General features: G+C 49.9%; 1 pseudogene; it reads left to right on the top strand.

The window, feature by feature from the left end:
- Positions 1–445: 445 nt before the first annotated feature.
- Positions 446–10,117, top strand: LOC125935396 (E3 ubiquitin-protein ligase TRIM36-like; annotated as a pseudogene).
- The last annotated feature ends 673 nt before the right edge of the window (positions 10,118–10,790 follow it).

Raw genomic sequence — 10,790 nt, 5'->3', positions numbered from 1 at the left:
TCCCGAGGGCGGAGGGGGGGGTGTCGTTGGGCTGGGACCGCGCCACGCCGGGAGCGGACCCGCTTTTGTGTCGCTGTTTGTCTCCGCAGCAGCTCGACCCCGGGCTGGAGGCGCGCGGGCCGCGACCCCCGAGGAGGCGGGGCCTCGGCGCGGGGCTCCGCCTGGTGTGCATTTCACTGCCGCTGCCGCCGCCCTGGTTTGTTCAGATACTCCGCCCTGCCCCTGCCGCTGCACCCAGATCCCAGGACGCGGCCGCCCGGATCCCTCTCGGGCCTCGAGCCCGCCCAACCCCGCTTTGGGCTTTTCCCCGAGCTTGCTGGTTTTGCCTCGTTAACCGCATCCTGGAGCGGCGCTTGGCAAAACTCAGACTAAAAAGAGAGGGTGGGGGGAGAACAAATTCGATGCACCCGTCCGGGTCCTCCAGAGTTTGTGAAGGGTCGTAACCATGACCGAGTCGGGGGAGATAAGTGAGTTTGGCTACATCATGGAATTGCTAGCCAGAGGCAAGGTAAGTGCTGGGGCGCGCGGTGTCGCGGCCTGGGCCCCCACCCCGGCCACTACCTGGCCTGTCACTGTGGGCGTCCCGGTCCCTTCCAGCGCCCGCGGAGGGCGGGGGCCGGAACCCCGGGTCCGCGCTCCCAGCCAGGGCGTCCCAGCAGCTGCAGAATGCAAAGTAGCCGCCTTTTCTTTATCGCGCCGCATCTCTGAAATGAGCCAAGGGGACTTGGCCAGCTGGGCGACGGCGGGGGCTCCTGGGACGGCGAGGGGCGCGAGCTCAGCTCCGGGAGATGGAAAGGAGGGCGGGGCGTTGGCCTTCGGGGGCGCTCCTCGACGCCCCCAGGACTGCCCAGTCGTGGTGACTTCGAGTAGGTGACCTCGAGCGTCCAGGCGCGCAGCGCGGAGCGGAGCGGAGGGTCGGACCAGCGGGTGGACAGTCGGGAGGCGGGACCGGGTTCAGCGCGCAGTGCGACCGTGAGGCGGGTAAAAGGCAGAACCCCAGTTCGCAGGCCCTTGGCGTTGTCAGCCCTCTTTCCAGGTCCGTAGGCGCTGCCCGAGGCCGAGAGCATTTCAAGCAGTCTGCTTTTGCAGGGGAGGCTGGCGGGGGGGGGGGGGGGGGGGGGAATGCCAAGGAGCCGGATTTCAGGCAGGCACCTGTCCGGGAGCCCGTTCGAAACCCGGGCTGGCGCCGTCGGTGTTGCCTCGCGACCACGCCCTCGGCCGGCCCCGGTGGCGCCGAGCCTAGGCAGAAAGCTTGGCGGCAGGCTGGCCTCCGCGCTGCAGCCGAGAAACTGCCCAGGGAGGCACCTGAGTGCTTTGCCGGCTGGCGGTGTCGGGAAATGCAAAGCTGAGCCAGGCGCGCTCAGCCGGGAGTCGCAGCCGGAGAGAGAGAGCGAGAAACGGCGCCTGCCTTTGCCCTCTGCACCTGGAATTTCGATAGGTGCTGGCATAAGGGAGAGAAGGACTTCCTGCTCGCAGTCTTCAGAAAGGAGGATGATCCCGCAGCCCTGCTGTGAGCATCTGAAACTTCGGGCTCACACCTCACCAGCCCCAACTGCGCCAGGTTTTAGCTTTCAGGGCAGGCAGTCCCAACGCTCCGCGCCGGCGCGGGTCCCCGCACTCCCAGATGAAAGCGTCCCGGGGGAACCGCGCGCCTCCCGGGATTCTCTCTCCCGTTCTGCAAACACGGAATACACTCATCTGAAATAGAATGCTGGTTAACATCTCCAAGATAGAAGCTGTGCTTCGGGCCGCCCCCCGCCCCCCACCGTTGACACCCGGGGCCCAGAAGTACACGTGGAGGACCCGCTTTCCACTTTTCTTTCTACCCTGGGCTCTAGCCTGCACCTGGAAGGGGCCTCCGGCGCGTGCGTGGGAACACCCGGGCCACCACATCCAAGCTTCTGTCGCCCAAGAAGCTTCAACCTTGGCCACCCGCTGGGCCTAGGGTGCGTACCACAGCCCGCTCCACCCCTTGGAGGGCCCACCCTGGGAGGAAAGGAGAGGGCCAGAAAGAAGGAAGCGCCGCTTGGAAGGAGGAGACTTGCAGCCAAGGGGTCAGAACCCGGCTTTCTTAAGTGCACCGCAGGATCCAGGCTGTCCATGATCTCTGGGGGCTGGGGGTGCGGAGGAAGCAGGATGCCTTTTGCTGATTGCAAAATAAATGGACCGCTCTTGATGGGGAGGAGTGGGGTGATTGAGAGGTGAGTTCTTCAGAGGGAATCAGAATTGTATTCATTGGCTAATACTTTCCTTCAGTACAGGCCCAAACTTGCAGTTCTGAGAGAATAGCTCTGGGGCGGGCCCCAGGGATCTGCGTGTAGACACCCCAGGTGATTATGAAGCAGACGGATGAACTTCCCATAAACACCAAATAGGCAACTAAGGCAGCACCATTAGTGAATCCTTAACACTTACAATAAAACCAAAACCAAACGCTCAGAGTGAGCCACGTGTTCACACTGTTCTTTCTGAAATGAAACGGGGAGAGCAGAAGAACCTGGCTTCATCCACGGTGTCTGCATCGCTCAGTAGCCACTCACCCGCTCGCTAGGCCGACCCTGTACACCAGGCTTCCCGCCAAGCACCTGCAGCAAGCACATGAGCAGCGTTCTCCACCGACTTCCAAGGTTAGAGGCGTGGGTGTCTTTCTGAAAATCTCTGAGGTTGGGACCCAGGCCTTTGCTGTTAAAACTCAGGCCAGTTCCCCCCCGGCCCTTTTTTTTTTTTTTTTTTTTTTTGGGGGGGTGGGGGTGGGGGATTAGGAGTAGCCTCCTACCCATTTCCCCTCAAGCTTATTCTCTGCCCACTGTCCTCATACTTCCCGCCCCCACTTATGTGTGTGATTACACAGGATTGGGACACTGAATACCTCTGCGAGCATGAGCCAATGAATAGCAGACCGTTGAGATTCACTTGCTTTCTTTTCCTTTGGGAAGTTAGACCCCACTTTGGAGTTCAGACTTATAGTGTAAAGGATACTATGAAATGGCGCTAATGACACCAAGTCTCCCGAGTTAAAGGAGAGCAGAGGCCCATTATCTTCCTGCCCCCTTCCCTCCCCTCCCCATCACTCTCCTCCACTGCCCTCCCCACCACACTTCCCTTCCCTTCCCTTCCTTTCCTTCAAAGTTGAGACCAACAGCTTGACCGTCATTCTAATTGCTTTTGCTTTTCTCTGATGGCTTTATGACATTAATACGTGCTTGTTTGAGTGTAACAGACTTTACACAAAGTTTTACAGAGTAAAAAAAATGGCACTTCACTCCCACCTCCAAAACCCTGCCCCCCTCCTCCTGGGAGCTGCAGTGTCTTGTGTGTCTCTTTCCAATTAAATTAGCTTATTGTGTGTTCTCTGAACGCGCGCGTGTGTGTGTGTGGGGGGGGGGGTGGGCGGTGAGGCCACATTCATCTGAGGGTAACCTAAAACCTGCATCACAAACTTGATCAACCTATTTTGATCAGCTTATTTCACTCTCTTGTGATGACGACTTTAATATTTAATGGACACAGGATTCTCTACCATTGTGGTCTTTCTGCTCAGCAAACCATGACCTGGAAGTATAGTTGATGCCTGTGATAATTCTCAGGAGGCTTAAAAATCAACGTACATGGACCGCCTTATATTTCACTCTCAGAGACATTTGTGCCACTTCTGGGAGATACTTTTTGGGCTTTTGTTTGTTTGTTTTTGTCTCTTTTGTATCTCATCCCTTTGGACTAAAATAGACCTTTCCAAATCTGTGGTCCATGTCCAGGATTACTCAAAGCAATATTTTCAAAACTTTTGGGCTCTAGAAGGGTTTGGCTTATTAATTTTTTTTTATCATCCTCATTCACCTTTTCCCTTCACACCATCACACACTCTGGAACCATATAATGAAGATTTGATGACAGTGGAAGAATTGTCCATACAAATGGAAGAATTTATATTTAGGGTACCTCTTTATATTTAGACAATTTAACACATTTATATTTATGTATAAATAGTCAGAAAGTACTATTTGGTTTTTGTTTTTTTAAAGTTTATTCATTTTTGAGATTTGAGAGAGGCAGAGCATGAGCAGGGGAAGGGCAGAGAGAGAGAGGGAGAACAGAATCCGAAGCAGGCTCCAGTCTCTGAGCTGTCAGCACAGAGCCCGACGTGGGCGTGGGGTTCGAACTCAGGAACGGTGAGATCATGACCTCAGCCAAAGTTGGACGCTTAACCAACGGAGCCATCCAGGCGCCCCTAGAAAATGCTACTTGTTTTTCCCATAGTTCAATAGTTCCTGTTCAGACACCTCCAAGGAGTATAATAGTTTGAGCAGAATAAAAGCAGCTTTGGAAAGCTTACTATTTAACTTTGATAGAGAAACAGGCGATGATTCCATTATCTGGTGAATTATTACTTTTAATTTTGAATATCTCTGAAGCATAAAAACTACAAGAACTTTCATAAGCACAAAATTTACTGTGAAACAAGAAGATACTTGTATTCAGAAAGAATTAGGTTTAGAAAATCCTCAAATCTAGACTAATGGAAAGTCTTAAAACCTCTCCCGGGACCAAAACAAAAATACCACCAAATGATCTGTTTCAGAAGGCTCAATAGGTACTTGCTCACACAACCAAAATCTAAACTGGGTGATAATGCTAAGGTTGGGTCCACTGCAAAGTATTCTTTAAAATATTTTTTTATATCCTGGGATAGGGTGAAATGTGTGCGTTGTGGGGGGTAGGAAAGGCAAACAGAAAATTCAGACTTTAGCAATATATTTGCAAAGTAGCCAATTTCACAAATATAATTTTCCTGTTTTTTTTTTACTTGTTCAATAGATAATTTGAAAAAAAAAGGATCTTAAACTACTTAGTCATATAATGCTTAAATCGTATTTTTTTGTGCAACTGTGAATTACATGTTGTACATTTATCTGTGGGCAGTGCAATAGGGATGCTGGAGGGAGACTCAAATTTGAATCTCAAGGTTCTTTGGTATCTGGTCATGTGACCTTGAGGGTATTACTTAATCTCTGGTTAAAGGTGGAGAGCCCTGTCCTGTCTGAAGGGAATCATACCTATTCACAGTGTTATTGCCAGGATTAAATGAGTATTTTACAGAAAGTTCCTAATACTGTTCTTGGCACACAGTAGGCTGTTAAGTGAAAGTTATTACCTCTAGCTGCCATGACAGCAGAGTTTGGTTTTGAGACAACTTTATCCAAACTGTGATTACTAACAAGTGGAGATGGGGAGTTGCCAGCCAGATAAAATACAGGATATAGAATCACATTTGAATTGCCAATAAACAACAAACAATTGGTTTTTAAAATTTTTTTAAACATTTATTTTTGAGAGATAGAGTACACAAGTGGGGGAGGGGCAGAGAGAGAGGGAGACACAGAATCCGAATCAGGCTCCAGGCTCCCAGCTGTCAGCACAGAGCCCGACATGTGGCTTGAACCCACAAACTGTGAGATCATGATCTGAGCCAAAGTCAGATGCTTAACCCACTGAGCCACCCAGGTGCTCCAACAAATGATTGTTTTAATAGAAGTAGGTCCCTTGCTGTTTATGGAGCATACTTACACTAAAAAAAATTAATTATGTGTCTGAAATTCAAACTTATCTGGGTGCCCTGTGTTTTTGCTAAACCTAGCAACCCCAAGTGTAAGAATAACGTGTAGTCCAAGGGGACCTGCTAACAACATCTAAATATTGTTGTTCACCTCAAGTTGGCCAAGGGGGACCAGCCAGTTCACTCCTGCCATTAATGGAAAAATGTCTGCCAGAGAGATGCTGTGTTTTTCTCATCAAATTTCAAATTACTGGGCTGGTGCTGTTTAGTAGGGAAGTGTCTATTGGATTTTCTCTCAAACAGACAAAAGCTTAAAAGGGAGGGAAGATAAGGCTTATAAGACATCAAACATTCATGTACGAAATGAGAGTATGTAATCGTGTTAAACTGAGCGGAAAGACTGTAAGTGCCAAAGGAGTTCAGAGTCAGGAGCTGATCAATGAAAACGAGACCAAGGAGGGAGAAGGGTCTAGATCTGCAGCTTGAAAGATGAGGAGGAGTTGGCTGGGCAATGGACATCTGAACTTCCGGCCTCCCTGGCTCTTCTCCCCCGAGGTTGTTCCCATAGAAACACTTTCTGACAGGTAAGCTTGGCCTGTCACAGGCTTGGGTCAATGATTGATAACTGCCATTCATTGTCCTTTGCCTGTAACCTCTTGATGCCCACTGGCGTAGATAGTGCATGTGCCAATCTCCTGGGAAGCCCTGTGATTTACGTCATTGCTGTCTTGTTCCTAGGGACTCTTCATTTTGTACCCAGGTTGTCCATTGACTAGGAGTCCCCAATAAGGGGCAAGGTGGAGGAGGAGGTGGCCGTATCGCCTAGTTGCGACTTCTTGTTCAGCACATGTTAATGGAATGGCACCCTGGCTGTTTGATCTCAGACCAAACAGATTAAGAGCCAGTGGTGTTGCACGGTACTGACTGAAATATGCACCATGGTCATTAGGACCTGACTGTGCCAGGAACTTAATCTCCTGTTGGGTATTAAGAGTCGGTATGGAAAGAGACCAACCAGGTCAAGTGTAGTGGATAGCCTAAAAGGTAACAGGTTTACATTTTAAATGTCAGGTAATGAACACTTACTGAGCCTCTCTCCTTTACCAAACCTGAATGGTGGTGGTGGTGGTGGTGGTGTGTGTGTGTGTGTGTGTGTGTTTGGGAGTGGCAACTGCTGGTAGCTGAACTAGGAGAAAATTGACAACATCCTTCCCTGACCTTTTGGGCTTGATGAAATATATAGATGCAAGACAGCTCATGCCTCTGTGATAGAAGAGCCATTAAGCAACACCGGATGAGATAATGTATGCAAGAGTGCTGAAGGTCTGTGAACTTGGTGGAGGCGGTGATAGGTATGGAGTAGGCTTCCTTGTGTTGAACTTTGACCTGTATTTTATTTTAATTTTTTGGTGTTTATTTATTTTGAGAGAGAGAGAGTGGGAGGAGGGGCAGAGAGAGGGAGACAGAGAATCACAAGCAGGCTCTAGCAGGCTCTGCGCTGTCAGTGCAGAGCTCAGTGTGGGGCTCAGTCCCACCAACTGTGAGATCACGACCTAAGCCAAAACCAAGAGTTGGTTGCTTAACCAACTGAGTCACCAGGCGCCCCTGACCTATATTTTGAAAGAAAGTATTGGAGAGGTGCCTGCGTGGCTCAGTCATTGAGAGCCTCACTCTTGGTTTTGGCTCAGGTCATGATCTCAGGGTTCAAGAGTTCAAGCCCCGCATTGGGCTCTGTGCTGAGTGGAGCTGCTTGGGATTCTATCTCAATCCTTCTCTCTCTGCCTCTCCTCCACTTGTGTTCTCTCTCAAAAATTAATTAATTTAAAAGATAAAGTATTGGAAAAGGAGGTGCTAGGATACTCCAAACTAGGAAGGGGTAGGTACCCACAGGATGGTATGTGCAATGCAAATCGGGAGAATAATGATTTAAAAAACAAAATACAGATCACTCGTGTCCTTCCCACTTAAAAGCCTTCAAAAGCTTCCCAAAGTCTGCAGAAAAGATGCACGGCATTCAGGTATACTAGACTCCTTTTGTATTATTGCAAGTTTATCACCCCTCCCGTAACCCTTGTCCCCCAACACACAAACATTTAAATCCACTCGCATGCACATATACCCCTCCTGTTATGGTCCTACACTACGCTTCTCAGGGTCTAGGACCACAGCTTTACGCTGTCCCTGTGGCAAATGGAGCAATAAGGACAGAGAGACCTGAATGGAAAGTCATCTGTAAATACTTAATGGATAGGCTGTTTCTGTAATCTAGGCACTGGTAGCAGAGACTCAGGGTGGGCAGGGGAATTGGCTGTAAGGATGAGAAAGGACAGGGATGTGAGAAGAAACCAGAGGATTTGAAGCCTGACCAGAGGTAGAGGGGAAGGAGAGAGGAGGCTTTAAAAACAACAACAACAACAACAAAAAACCAACCAAACCCACAGAATTTTAACTTGAGGAACTGGGAGAGATCTTGGTATGCTCGGTAAGTGGGAAGCTAGAATGTATGGGCCAAGGGGGGGGTGGGTAGGGTGGGGTACAAATGACTAGAAAAGTGGGTAGAATGGTTTAGAATGGTGGTTTTCATATTTGGCTATCTTCCTACTAATACACCCCCTCCCCCCTTAAGCTTTTCAAAATTTATGGGTTAATGGTTTAAATGAATATGGATCAAAATCTGTATGGATTAATTATGTAAATTGCATTAAAAAGTTTCCAGAATTAGGGGCGCCTGGGTGGCTCAGTCGGTTGGGTGTCTGACTTCGGCTCAGGTCATGATCTCATAGCTCATGGGTTTGAGCCCCAGGTCGGGCTCTGTACTGACAGCTCAGAGCCTGGAGCCTGCTTTGGATTCAGAGAGAGAGGGGGTGGGAGGGAGAGAGAATGAGTCAGGGAGGGGCAGAGAGAGCAAGGGAAACACAGAATTCGAAGCAGGCTCCAGGCTCTGAGCTGTCAGCACAGAGCCTGAAGCTGGATTTGAACCCACGAACTGTGAGATCATGATCTGAGCAGAAGTCAGACGACTTCGACTGAGCCAGCAACTGAGGCACCCAGGCACCCCTGCTTTTTACTTTTGTAATACAATTTTTAGAAATCCTTCCTCATCAGTACGTTCATTTCAGCTGCTGTGCAGTATTCTACGGTATGGTTGTACATCATGGATGATAGATAATATAGATATTTCTTTAAATAAGGTTTGAACAAGGACTTTGTACATGTTTTTGTGCACACATGCAAGTCTTTCAGTAGGAATTTTTTTTTTTAAGTTTATTTATTTTGAAAGAGACTGTGCACAAGCAGGTGAGGGGCAGAAAGAGAGGAGAGAATCCCAAGCAGAATCTGACTCTGGCTCGATGCCATCAAGCTTGAGACCATAACCTGAGCTGAAATCAAGAGTCCAAGAGATGGATGCTCAACCGACTGAGACACCCAGGCGCCCCCAGTAGGACAATTCTTAAAGGTGGAATTGCTTAGTCAAAGGTATACGCATTTGACATTTTTGATAGGATGTGCAAAATTTCCCTTCCAATAAGCTGTACCAGTCTACAGCGTCACACACAAAAAGCTTGAATGTACCTACTTCTCCACATTCTTGCCAAATGTATTAAGATTATATTTGAACTTTGGGGCACCTTGGTTGGCTCAGTCGGTTAAGCCCAACTTCAGTTCAGGTCATGATCTCCCAACCCTGGGTTCAAGCCCCACCACCGGCTCTGTGCTGACAGCTCAGAGCCTGGAGTCTCCTTAGGATTCTGTGTCTCTGTCTCTCTCTCTGCCCCTCCCCTGCTCGTGCTCTCTCTCTCTGTCAATAAATAAATAAATAAATAAAAATAAACATTAAAAAAATTTTTTAAAAGATTATATTTGAACTTTGAGTGAGAATCAGGTGGAAAATGCTATGTCATTGAAGTCTGATTTGCATAATGGAGAGCTTTCAAATTTATTTGTGGCCAAATATTGTCTATACAAGTTTAATCTTTAGCTCATGTTAATGAAGTCTTCTCATCTCTTTTACTCAGTTAACTAGTTCGTTTTGGACCAAAGTGCTATTCAAGTGGGCTGATGTGAGGTTACAGCCAGAGGAGAATAATTTAACGCAAAGAACAGTATTAAAAACAAACACTGATTTATGCTTTTTAATGGCTGAGTCTTTAAAAAGTATATGGGGACATGGTGTGGTACATGATGTAGGTAACCAAATTACGCGGGTATTTGTTATTTTCCTCATTTCCCTCCTGATTAGGACGCTTCACAACCTGGGGGAACGAAGCACTCAAGCACGCGGGGCCACAGACAGGGCATTAATCCGGATCAGACTAGTCCAGGCATTGCTTGGCAAGGCGTTCATCCTCTCTACACCTCCTCATCTGTAAACTGAGGGTTTTCCACTAAAGACAACCGCTCTAGCCCTTTGCTGTTCTTGTCTACACTGCCACCCCAGTATTTAATCGCCGGGTTGGAGAAGAGGCTACCGCTGCTGACCGTGCTGTGGGAAGACGGCGGAACTTTTCACACGGAGAGACTTCTCCCAAATAGAAAATACCTGGGAAGCATTTCAAAACCTAAACGGGATTCCTCTGCTGCAGCTCCAAGGTCCCTTCACCCAGCTGTTTAGGGCGCCCGTTTTCCCTGTCTCTACGTAAGGATGGAAATAGCCGGCTGGGAAGGCAGTGGCGTGATCCAGTAACACGGCTTCCAACCACCCCAGGTTAACCCGTTTTCGGTTCGCCGTGAAACGAGACAGAAGAAACGCGCTGGAGAGCCGCGGAAGGTGAAACCCGCGCTGCTGGTCGCTGAGCAGGCGAGGCACCGCGAGGGTGCGCAGGTGCCGGAGCCGCCCCGGACCCGCGGCGCCCCGCACCCCGCGTCCCCAAGGGGGAGCCGCAGGGCGGCTGCCGGGGCGGGGGAGGGGCGCTCCCGCGTCGCCGGCTCTGGACCCCTACCCCGCGCCACTTGGCGACAACGTGTTGTGCGTGCCAGCGCCGCGCCCAGGGGTGCCAAAGCAGAAGGAGAATATGAGTGATTCGTGACCAGTTAGGGGATGTGAAGTTCACCCGACGAATTGGGCCGGAAGAGAAGGAGGAAGAGCCGGGCGGGGACGGGGACCCGCTAGGGGAACCCCCGGCCCGGGAAGGGGTGGGACGGGCGGGTCTCGCTCCGGTCGTCTCCTCCGGCGCTCTGTTCTGCGGCGCTCCGTGCTATGGCACCGGGAAGGCGGCCCGGACCCGCCCTCGCCCCC

Source organism: Panthera uncia (assembly GCF_023721935.1).
Source record: "Panthera uncia isolate 11264 chromosome A1 unlocalized genomic scaffold, Puncia_PCG_1.0 HiC_scaffold_17, whole genome shotgun sequence".
Taxonomy (NCBI): Eukaryota; Metazoa; Chordata; class Mammalia; order Carnivora; family Felidae; genus Panthera; species Panthera uncia.
This window is presented reverse-complemented; position numbering and strand designations above follow the sequence as displayed.